Source organism: Schistocerca serialis, chromosome 2 (assembly GCF_023864345.2).
Source record: "Schistocerca serialis cubense isolate TAMUIC-IGC-003099 chromosome 2, iqSchSeri2.2, whole genome shotgun sequence".
Taxonomy (NCBI): domain Eukaryota; kingdom Metazoa; phylum Arthropoda; class Insecta; order Orthoptera; family Acrididae; genus Schistocerca; species Schistocerca serialis.
Window position 1 is genome coordinate 75,754,337 of NC_064639.1, and position 13,265 is coordinate 75,767,601.

The window sequence follows — 13,265 nt, forward strand, 5'->3', positions numbered from 1 at the left end:
CACGATTTGAACCTGTCCTGTGAGTCCAGTTTTAGATTCCGATGCTTCACCTCACGTTTCCTGTATACCTTGGACCTTCTTATTGACGATGAAACACAGCAATTGCATCCGAATTTAATACAAAAGGCACAATGCCGACTTAAGTACAAGAGGACTGACATTTTCACTTTCTATGAATTGAACCTGCCCTTTGAGTCCAGTTTTAGATCCGATGCTTCACTTCAGGTTTACTGTATACCTTGGACCTTCTTATTGACGATGAAACACAGAAATTGTATACGAATTTAATACAAAAGGCACAATTCCGACTTAAGTACAAGAGGACTGACACTCACACTTTCTATGATTTGAACCTCTCCTGTGAGCCCAGTTTTAGATTCCGATGCTTCACTTCAGGTTTCTTGTATACCTTGGACCTTCTTATTGACGATGAAACACAGAAATTGGATCCGAATTTAATACAAAAGGCACAATGCCGACTTAAGGAGAAGAGGACTGACACTCTCACTTTCTATGATTTGAACCTCTCCTGTGAGTCCAGTTTTAGATTCCGATGATTCACTTCAGGTTTACTGTATCTCTTGGACTTTCTTATTGTCGATGAAACACAGAAATTGCATTTGAATTTAATACAAAAGGCACAAGGCTGACTTAAGTACAAGAGGACTGACATTCTCACTTTCTATGATTTGAACCTCTCCTGTGAGTCCAGTTTTAGATTCCGATGCTTGACTACTGGTTTCGTGTATACCTTGGACGGTCTTACTGACGATGAGACACAGAAATTGCATCCGAGTTAAATAAAAAGGCACAATGCTGACTTAAGTACAGGAGGACTGACACTTTCAATTTCTATGATTTGAACAACTCCTGTGAGTCAATATTTAGATTCCGATGCTCCACTTCAGGTCTGCTGTATCACTTGCACCTTCTTATTGACGATGAACCACAGAAATTGCATCCGAATGTAATACAAAAGGCATAATGCCGACTTAAGTACAAGAGGACTGACAATCACACTTTCTATGATTTGAACCTCTCCTGTGAGTCCAATTTTAGATTCCGATGCTTCACCTCAGGTATCCTGTATACCTTGGACCTTCTTATTGACGATGAAACACAGAAGTTGCATCCGAATTAAATTCGAAAGGCACAATGCCGACATAAGTACAAGAGGACTGACTCTCTAACTTTCTATGATTTGAACTTCTTCTGTGGGTCCAATTTTTGTTTCCGATGATTCATTTCAGGTTTACTGTATCCCTTGGACTTTCTTATTGACGATGAAACACAGCAATTGCATCCGAATTTAATACAAAAGGCACAATGCCGACTTATGTACAAGAGGACTGACACTTTCACTATCTATGAATTGAACCTGCCCTTTGAGTCCAGTTTAAGATCCGATGCTTCACTTCAGGTTTACTGTATACCTTGGAACTTCTTATTGACGAGGAAACACAGAAATTGCATCCGAATTTAATACAAACGGCAGAATGCCGACTTAAGTACAAGAGGACTGACACTCTCACTTTCTATGATTTAAACCTATCCTGTGAGTCCAGTTTTAGATTCCGATGCTTCACTTCAGGTTTACTGCATCCCTTCTACCTTCTTATTGACGATGAAACACAGAAATTGTATACGAATTTAATACAAAAGGCACAATTCCGACTTAAGTACAAGAGGACTGACACTCACACTTTCTATGATTTGAACCTCTCCTGTGAGTCCAGTTTTAGATTCCGATGATTCAGTTCAGGTTTCCTGTATACTTTGGACCTTCTTATTGACGATGAAACACAGAAATTGCATCCGAATTTAATACAAAAGGCACAATGCCGACTTAAGGAAAAGAGGACTGACACTCTCACTTTCTATGATTTGAACCTCTCCTGTGAGTCCAGTTTTAGATTCCGATGATTCACTTCAGGTTTACTGTATCCCTTGGACTTTCTTATTGTCGATGAAACACAGAAATTGCATCCGAATTTAATGCAAAAGGCACAAGGCTGACTTAAGTACAAGAGGACTGATACTCTCACTTTCTATGATTTGATCCTCACCTGTGAGTCCTGTTTTAGATTCCGATGCTTGACTACAGGTTTCGTGTATACCTTGGACGTTCTTATTGACGATGAGACACAGAAATTGCATCCGAGTTTAATACACAGGCACAATGCTGACTTAAGTACAAGAGGGCTGACACTTTCAATTTCTATGATTTGAACAACTCCTGTGAGTCAATATTTAGATTCCGATGCTTCACTTCAGGTCTACTGTATCACTTGCACCTTCTTATTGACGATGAACCACAGAAATTGCATCCGAATGTAATACAAAAGGCATAACGCCGACTTAAGTACAAGAGGACTGACAATCTCACTTTCTATGATTTAAAACTCTCCTGTGAGTCCAGTTTTAGTTTCCGATTTTTCAATTCAGGTTTAATGTATCCGTTGGACCTTCTTTTTGACGATGAAGCTCAGCAATTGCATCGGAATTAATTTCAAAATGCACAATGCCGACTTCAGTACAAGAGGACTGACACTCTACCTTTCTATGATTTGAACCTCTCCTGTGAGTCCAGTTTTAATTTCCGATGCTTCACTTCTGGTTTCCTGTATACCTTAGACATTCTTATTGACGATGAAACACAGCAATTGCATCCGAATTTAATACAAAAGGCACAATGCCGACTTAAGTACAAGAGGACTGACACTCTCACTTTCTATGATTTGAACCTCTCCTGTGAGTCCAGTTTTAGATTCCGATGCTTCACTTCAGGCTTTTTCTGTATCCCTTGGACCTTCTTATTGACGATGAAACACAGAAATTGTATCCGAATTTAATACAAAATGCACAATGCCGACTTAAGTACAAGAGGACTGACACTCTCACTTTCTATGATTTGAACCTCTCCTATGAGTCCAGTTTTAGATTCCGATGCTTCACTTCAGGCCTACTGTATCCCTTGGACCTTCTCATTGGCGATGAAACACAGAAATTGCATCCGAATTTAATACAAAAGGCACATTGCCGACTTATGGAAAAGAGGACTGACACTCTCACTTTCTATGATTTGAACTTCTCCTGTGAGTCCAGTTTTAGATTCCGATGCTTCACTTCAGGTTTCCTGTATACATTGGACATTCTTATTGACGATGAAAACAAGAAATTGCATCCGAATTAAGTTCAAAAGGCACAATGCCGACTTAAGGTCAAGAGGACTGACACTCACACTTTCTATGATTTGAACCTCTCCTGTGAGCCCAGTTTTAGATTCCGATGCTTCACTTCAGGTTTCTTGTATACCTTGGACCTTCTTATTGACGATGAAACACAGAAATTGGATCCGAATTTAATACAATAGGCACAATGCCGACTTAAGGAAAAGAGGACTGACACTCTCACTTTCTATGATTTGAACCTCTCCTGTGAGTCCAGTTCTAGATTCCGATGATTCACTTCAGGTTTACTGTATCTCTTGGACTTTCTTATTGTCGATGAAACACAGAAATTGCATTTGAATTTAATACAAAAGGCACAAGGCTGACTTAAGTACAAGAGGACTGACATTCTCACTTTCTATGATTTGAACCTCTCCTGTGAGTCCAGTTTTAGATTCCGATGCTTGACTACTGGTTTCGTGTATACCTTGGACGGTCTTACTGACGATGAGACACAGAAATTGCATCCGAGTTAAATAAAAAGGCACAATGCTGACTTAAGTACAGGAGGACTGACACTTTCAATTTCTATGATTTGAACAACTCCTGTGAGTCAATATTTAGATTCCGATGCTCCACTTCAGGTCTGCTGTATCACTTGCACCTTCTTATTGACGATGAACCACAGAAATTGCATCCGAATGTAATACAAAAGGCATAATGCCGACTTAAGTACAAGAGGACTGACAATCACACTTTCTATGATTTGAACCTCTCCTGTGAGTCCAATTTTAGATTCCGATGCTTCACCTCAGGTATCCTGTATACCTTGGACCTTCTTATTGACGATGAAACACAGAAGTTGCATCCGAATTAAATTCGAAAGGCACAATGCCGACATAAGTACAAGAGGACTGACTCTCTAACTTTCTATGATTTGAACTTCTTCTGTGGGTCGAATTTTTGTTTCCGATGATTCATTTCAGGTTTACTGTATCCCTTGGACTTTCTTATTGACGATGAAACACAGCAATTGCATCCGAATTTAATACAAAAGGCACAATGCCGACTTATGTACAAGAGGACTGACACTTTCACTATCTATGAATTGAACCTGCCCTTTGAGTCCAGTTTAAGATCCGATGCTTCACTTCAGGTTTACTGTATACCTTGGAACTTCTTATTGACGAGGAAACACAGAAATTGCATCCGAATTTAATACAAACGGCAGAATGCCGACTTAAGTACAAGAGGACTGACACTCTCACTTTCTATGATTTAAACCTCTCCTGTGAGTCCAGTTTTAGATTCCGATGCTTCACTTCAGGTTTACTGCATCCCTTCTACCTTCTTATTGACGATGAAACACAGAAATTGTATACGAATTTAATACAAAAGGCACAATTCCGACTTAAGTACAAGAGGACTGACACTCACACTTTCTATGATTTGAACCTCTCCTGTGAGTCCAGTTTTAGATTCCGATGATTCAGTTCAGGTTTCCTGTATACTTTGGACCTTCTTATTGACGATGAAACACAGAAATTGCATCCGAATTTAATACAAAAGGCACAATGCCGACTTAAGGAAAAGAGGACTGACACTCTCACTTTCTATGATTTGAACCTCTCCTGTGAGTCCAGTTTTAGATTCCGATGATTCACTTCAGGTTTACTGTATCCCTTGGACTTTCTTATTGTCGATGAAACACAGAAATTGCATCCGAATTTAATGCAAAAGGCACAAGGCTGACTTAAGTACAAGAGGACTGATACTCTCACTTTCTATGATTTGATCCTCACCTGTGAGTCCTGTTTTAGATTCCGATGCTTGACTACAGGTTTCGTGTATACCTTGGACGTTCTTATTGACGATGAGACACAGAAATTGCATCCGAGTTTAATACACAGGCACAATGCTGACTTAAGTACAAGAGGGCTGACACTTTCAATTTCTATGATTTGAACAACTCCTGTGAGTCAATATTTAGATTCCGATGCTTCACTTCAGGTCTACTGTATCACTTGCACCTTCTTATTGACGATGAACCACAGAAATTGCATCCGAATGTAATACAAAAGGCATAACGCCGACTTAAGTACAAGAGGACTGACAATCTCACTTTCTATGATTTAAAACTCTCCTGTGAGTCCAGTTTTAGTTTCCGATTTTTCAATTCAGGTTTAATGTATCCGTTGGACCTTCTTTTTGACGATGAAGCTCAGCAATTGCATCGGAATTAATTTCAAAATGCACAATGCCGACTTCAGTACAAGAGGACTGACACTCTACCTTTCTATGATTTGAACCTCTCCTGTGAGTCCAGTTTTAATTTCCGATGCTTCACTTCTGGTTTCCTGTATACCTTAGACATTCTTATTGACGATGAAACACAGCAATTGCATCCGAATTTAATACAAAAGGCACAATGCCGACTTAAGTACAAGAGGACTGACACTCTCACTTTCTATGATTTGAACCTCTCCTGTGAGTCCAGTTTTAGATTCCGATGCTTCACTTCAGGCTTTTTCTGTATCCCTTGGACCTTCTTATTGACGATGAAACACAGAAATTGTATCCGAATTTAATACAAAATGCACAATGCCGACTTAAGTACAAGAGGACTGACACTCTCACTTTCTATGATTTGAACCTCTCCTATGAGTCCAGTTTTAGATTCCGATGCTTCACTTCAGGCCTACTGTATCCCTTGGACCTTCTCATTGGCGATGAAACACAGAAATTGCATCCGAATTTAATACAAAAGGCACATTGCCGACTTATGGAAAAGAGGACTGACACTCTCACTTTCTATGATTTGAACTTCTCCTGTGAGTCCAGTTTTAGATTCCGATGCTTCACTTCAGGTTTCCTGTATACATTGGACATTCTTATTGACGATGAAAACAAGAAATTGCATCCGAATTAATTTCAAAAGGCACAATGCCGACTTAAGGTCAAGAGGACTGACACTCACACTTTCTATGATTTGAACCTCTCCTGTGAGCCCAGTTTTAGATTCCGATGCTTCACTTCAGGTTTCTTGTATACCTTGGACCTTCTTATTGACGATGAAACACAGAAATTGGATCCGAATTTAATACAATAGGCACAATGCCGACTTAAGGAAAAGAGGACTGACACTCTCACTTTCTATGATTTGAACCTCTCCTGTGAGTCCAGTTCTAGATTCCGATGATTCACTTCAGGTTTACTGTATCTCTTGGACTTTCTTATTGTCGATGAAACACAGAAATTGCATTTGAATTTAATACAAAAGGCAGAAGGCTGACTTAAGTACAAGAAGACTGACACTCTCACTTTCTATGATTTGAACCTCTCCTGTGAGTCCAGTTTTAGATTCCGATGATTGACTACTGGTTTCGTGTATACCTTGGACGTTCTTATTGACGATGAGACACAGAAATTGCATCCGAGTTTAATAAAGAGGCACAATGCTGACTTAAGTACAAGAGGACGGACACTTTCAATTTCTATGATTTGAACAACTCCTGTGAGTCAATATTTAGATTCCGATGCTTCACTTCAGGTCTGCTGTATCACTTGCACCTTCATATTGACGATGAACCACAGAAATTGCATCCGAATGTAATACAAAAGGCATAATGCCGACTTAAGTACAAGAGTACTGACAATCACACTTTCTATGATTTGAAACTCTCCTGTGAGTCCAGTTTTAGTTTCCGATTTTTCAATTCAGGTTAACTGTATCCTTTGGACCTTCTTTTTGACGATGAAGCTCAGAAATTGCATCGGAATTACATTCAAAATGCACAATGCCGGCTTAAGTACAAGAGGACTGACACTCTACCTTTCTATGATTTTAACCTCTCCTGTGAGTCCAGTTTTAGTTTCCGATGCTTCACTTCAGGTTGACTGTATCCCTTGGACCCTCTTATTGACGATGAAACACAGAAATCGCATCCGAATTTAATACAAAAGGCATAATGCCGACTTAAGTACAAGAGGACTGACACTCTATCTTTCCATGATTTGAACCTCTCCTGTGAGTCCAATTTTAGATTCCGATGCTTCACCTCAGGTTTCCTGTATACCTTGGACCTTCTTATTGACGATGAAACACAGAAGTTGCATCCGAATTAAATTCGAAAGGCACAATGCCGACGTAAGTACAAGAGGACTGACTCTTTAACTTTCTATGATTTGAACTTCTTCTGTGGGTCCAATTTTAGTTTCCGATGATTCATTTCAGGTTTACTGTATCCCTTGGACTTTCTTATTGACGATGAAACACAGCAATTGCATCCGAATTTAATACAAAAGGCACAATGCCGACTTAAGTACAAGAGGACTGACACTTTCACTATCTATGAATTGAACCTGCCCTTTGAGTCCAGTTTAAGATCCGATGCTTCACTTCAGGTTTACTGTATACCTTGGAACTTCTTATTGACGAGGAAACACAGAAATTGCATCCGAATTTAATACAAACGGCAGAATGCCGACTTAAGTACAAGAGGACTGACACTCTCACTTTCTATGATTTAAACCTCTCCTGTGAGTCCAGTTTTAGATTCCGATGCTTCACTTCAGGTTTACTGTATCCCTTGGACCTTCTTATTGACGATGAAACACAGAAATTGTATACGAATTTAATACAAAAGGCACAATTCCGACTTAAGTACAAGAGGACTGACACTCACACTTTCTATGATTTGAACCTCTCATGTGAGTCCAGTTTTAGATTCCGATGTTTCACTTCAGGTTTCCTGTATACTTTGGACCTTCTTATTGACGATGAAACACAGAAATTGCATCCGAATTTAATACAAAAGGCACAATACCGACTTAAGGAAAAGAGGACTGACACTCTCACTTTCTATGATTTGAACCTCTCCTGTGAGTCCAGTTTTAGATTCCGATGATTCACTTCAGGTTTACTGTATCCCTTGGACTTTCTTATTGCCGATGAAACACAGAAATTGCATCCGAATTCAATGCAAAAGGCACAAGGCTGACTTAAGTACAAGAGGACTGACACTCTCAATTTCTATGATTTGATCCTCTCCTGTGAGTCCTGTTTTAGATTCCGATGCTTGACTACAGGTTTCGTGTATACCTTGGACGTTCTTATTGACGATGAGACACAGAAATTGCATCCGAGTTTAATGAACAGGCACAATGCTGACTTAAGTACAAGAGGACTGACACTTTCAATTTCTATGATTTGAACAACTCCTGTGAGTCAATATTTGGATTCCGATGCTTCACTTCAGGTCTACTGTATCACTTGCACCTTCTTATTGACGATGAACCACAGAAATTGCATCCGAATGTAATACAAAAGTCATATCGCCGACTTAAGTACAAGAGGACTGACAATCTCACTTTCTATGATTTAAAACTCTCCTGTGAGTCCAGTTTTAGTTTCCGATTTTTCAATTCAGGTTTAATGTATCCGTTGGACCTTCTTTTTGACGATGAAGCTCAGCAATTGCATCGGAATTAATTTCAAAATGCACAATGCCGACGTAAGTACAAGAGGACTGACACTCTACCTTTCTATGATTTGAACCTCTCCTGTGAGTCCAGTTTTAATTTCCGATGCTTCACTTCTCGTTTCCTGTATACCTTAGACATTCTTATTGACGATGAAACACAGCAATTGCATCCGAATTTAATACAAAAGGCACAATGCCGACTTAAGTACAAGAGGACTGACACTCTCACTTTCTATGATTTGAACCTCTCCTGTGAGTCCAGTTTTAGATTCCGATGCTTCACTTCAGGCTTTTTCTGTATCCCTTGGACCTTCTTATTGACGATGAAACACAGAAATTGTATCCGAATTTAATACAAAAAGCACAATGCCGACTTAAGTGCAAGAGGACTGACACTCTCACTTTCTATGATTTGAACCTCTCCTATGAGTCCAGTTTTAGATTCCGATGCTTCACTTCAGGCCTACTGTATCCCTTGGACCTTCTCATTGGCGATGAAACACAGAAATTGCACCCGAATTTAATACAAAAGGCACATTGCCGACTTAAGGTCAAGATGACTGACACTCTCACTTTCAATGATTTGAACCTCCCCTGTGAGTCCAGTTTTAGTTTCCGATGCTTGACTTCTGGTTTCTTGTATACTTTGGACCTTCTTATTGACGATGAAACACAGGAATTGCAACCGAATTTAATACAAAAGGCACAACGCCGACTTAAGTACAAGAGGACTGACACTCTCACTTTCTATGATTTTAACCTCTCCTGTGAGTCCAGTTTTAGATTCCGACGCTTCACTTCAGGTTTCCTGTATACCTTGGACCTTGTTATTGACGATGAAACATAGAAATTGCATCCGAATTTAATACAAAAGGCCCAATGCCGAGTTATTGAAAAGAGGACTGACACTCTCACTTTCTATGATTTGAACCTCTCCTGTGAGTCCAGTTTTAGATTCCAAAGCTTCACTTCAAGTTTTCTGTATACCTTGCACCTTCTTATTGACGATGAAACACAGAAATTGTATCTGAATTAAATTCAAAAGGCACAATGCCGACATAAGTACAAGAGGACTGACTCTCTAACTTTCTATGATTTGAACCTCTTCTGTGAGTCCAGTTTTAGATTCCGATGATTTACTTCAGGTTTACTGTATCCGTTGGACTTTCTTATTGTCGATGAAACACAGAAATTGCATCCGAATTAAATACAAAAGGCAAAAGGCCGATTTAAGTACAAGAGGACTGACACTCTCACTTTCTATGATTTGAACCTCTCCTGTGAGTGCAGTTTTAGATTCCGATGCTTGACTTCAGGTTTCGTGTATACCTTGGACGTTCTTATTGACGATGAAACACAGAAATTGCATCCGAGTTTAATACAAAAGGCACAATGCTGACATCAGTACAGGAGGACTGACAATCTCACTTTCTATGATTTAAAACTCTCCTGTGAGTCCAGTTTTAGTTTCCGATTTTTCAATTCAGGTTTAATGTATCCGTTGGACCTTCTTTTTGACGATGAAGCTCAGCAATTGCATCGGAATTAATTTCAAAATGCACAATGCCGACTTAAGTACAAGAGGACTGACACTCTACCTTTCTATGATTTGAACCTCTCCTGTGAGTCCAGTTTTAATTTCCGATGCTTCACTTCTGGTTTCCTGTATACCTTAGACATTCTTATTGACGATGAAACACAGCAATTGCATCCGAATTTAATACAAAAGGCACAATGCCGACTTAAGTACAAGAGGACTGACACTCTCACTTTCTATGATTTGAACCCCTCCTGTGAGTCCAGTTTTAGATTCCGATGCTTCACTTCAGGCTTTTTCTGTATCCCTTGGACCTTCTTATTGACGATGAAACACAGAAATTGTATCCGAATTTAATACAAAAAGCACAATGCCGACTTATGTACAAGAGGACTGACACTCTCACTTTCTATGATTTGAACCTCTCCTATGAGTCCAGTTTTAGATTCCGATGCTTCACTTCAGGCCTACTGTATCCCTTGGACCTTCTTATTGGCGATGAAACACAGAAATTGCATCCGAATTTAATACAAAAGGCACATTGCCGAATTATGGAAAAGAGAACTGACACTCTCACTTTCTATGATTTGAACTTCTCCTGTGAGTCCAGTTTTAGATTCCGATGCTTCACTTCAGGTTTCCTGTATACATTGGACATTCTTATTGACGATGAAAACAAGAAATTGCATCCGAATTAAATTCAAAAGGCACAATGCCGACATAAGTACAAGAGGACTGACTCTCTAACTTTCTATGATTTGAACCTCTTCTGTGAGTCCAGTTTTAGATTCCGATGGTTCACTTCAGGTTTACTGTATCCCTTGGACTTTCTTATTGACGATGAAACACAGCAATTGCATCCGAATTTAATACAAAAGGCACAAAGCCGACTTAAGTACAAGAGGACTGACACTTTCACTCTCTATGAATTGAACCTCCCCTGTGAGTCCAGTTTTAGAATCCGATGCTTCACTTCAGGTTTACTGTATACCTTGGACCCTCTTATTGACGATGAAACACAGAAATTGCATCCGAATTTAATACAAAAGGCACAATGAAGACTTAAGGTCAAGAGGACTGACACTCTCACTTTCAATGATTTGAACCTCCCCTGTGAGTCCAGTTTTAGTTTCCGATGCTTGACTTCTGGTTTCTTGTATGCTTTGGAGCTTCTTATTGACGATGAAACACAGAAATTGCATCCGAATTTAGTACAAAAGGCACAACGCCGACTTAAGTACAAGAGGACTGACACTCTCACTTTCTATGATTTTAACCTCTCCGGTGAGTCCAGTTTTAGATTCCGACGCTTCACTTCAGGTTTCCTGTATACCTTGGACCTTGTTATTGACGATGAAACACAGAAATTGCATCCGAATTTAATACAAAAGGCCCAATGCCGACTTATGGAAAAGAGGACTGACACTCTCACTTTCTATGATTTGAACCTCTCCTGTGAGTCCAGTTTTAGATTCCAAAGCTTCACTTCAAGTTTTCTGTATACCTTGCACCTTCTTATTGACGATGAAACACAGAAATTGTATTTGAATTAAATTCAAAAGGCACAATGCCGACATAAGTACAAGAGGACTGACTCTCTAACTTTCTATGATTTGAACCTCTTCTGTGAGTCCAGTTTTAGATTCCGATGATTCACTTCAGGTTTACTGTATCCGTTGGACTTTCTTATTGTCGATGAAACACAGAAATTGCATCCGAATTTAATACAAAAGGCAAAAGGCCGATTTAAGTACAAGAGGACTGACACTCTCACTTTCTATGATTTGAACCTCTCCTGTGAGTGCAGTTTTAGATTCCGATGCTTGACTTCAGGTTTCGTGTATACCTTGGACATTCTTATTGACGATGAAACACAGAAATTGCATCCGAGTTTGATACAAAAGGCACAATGCTGACTTAAGTACAAGAGGACTGACACTATCACTTTCTATGATTTGAACCTCTCCTGTGAGTCCAGTTTTAGATTCCGATGATTCACTTCAGGTTACTGTATCCCTTGGACTTTCTTATTGTCGATGAAACACAGAAATTGCATCCGAATTTAATACAAAAGGCACAAGGCTCACTTTAGTACAAGAGGACTGACACTCTCACTTTCTATGATTTGAACCTCTCCTATGAGTCCAGTTTTAGATTCCGATGCTTCACTTCAGGTCTACTGTATCCCTTGGACCTTCTTATTGCCGATGAAACACAGAAATTCCATCCGAATTTAATACAAAAGGCACAATGCCGACTTATGGAAAAGAGGACTGACACTCTCACTTTCTATGATTTGAACCTCTCCTGTGAGTCCAGTTTTAGATTCCGATGCTTCACTTCAGGTTTCCTGTATCACTTGCTCCTTCTTATTGACGATGAACCACAGAAATTGCATCCGAATGTATTACAAAAGGCATAATGCCGACTTAAGTACAAGAGGATTAACAAACTCACTTTCTATGATTTGAACCTCTCCTGTGAGTCCAGTTTTAGATTCCGATGCTTCACTTCAGGTTTACTGTATCCCTTGGACCTTCTTATTGACGATGAAACACAGAAATTGTATCCGAATTTAATACAAAAGGCACAATGCCGAACTAGTACAAGAGGACTGACACTCTCACTTTCAATGATTTGAACCTCTCCTATGAGTCCAGCTTTAGATTCCGATGCTTCACTTCAGGTCTACTGTATCCCTTGGACCTTCTTATTGACGATGAAACACAGAAATTGCATCCGAATTTAATACAAAAGGCACAATGCCGACTTATGGAAAAGAGGACTGACACTCTCACTTTCTATGATTTGAACCTCTACTGTGAGTCCAGTTTTAGATTCCGATGCTTCACTTCAGGTTTCCTGTATACGTTGGACCTTCTTATTGACGATGAAACACAGAAATTGCATCCGAATTAAATTCAAAAGGCACAATGCCGACATATGTACAAGAGGACTGACTCTCTAACTTTCTATGATTTGAACCTGTTCTGTGAGTCCAGTTTTAGATTCCGATGATTCACATCAGGTTTACTGTACCCTTTGGACTTTTTTATTGACGATGAAACACAGCAA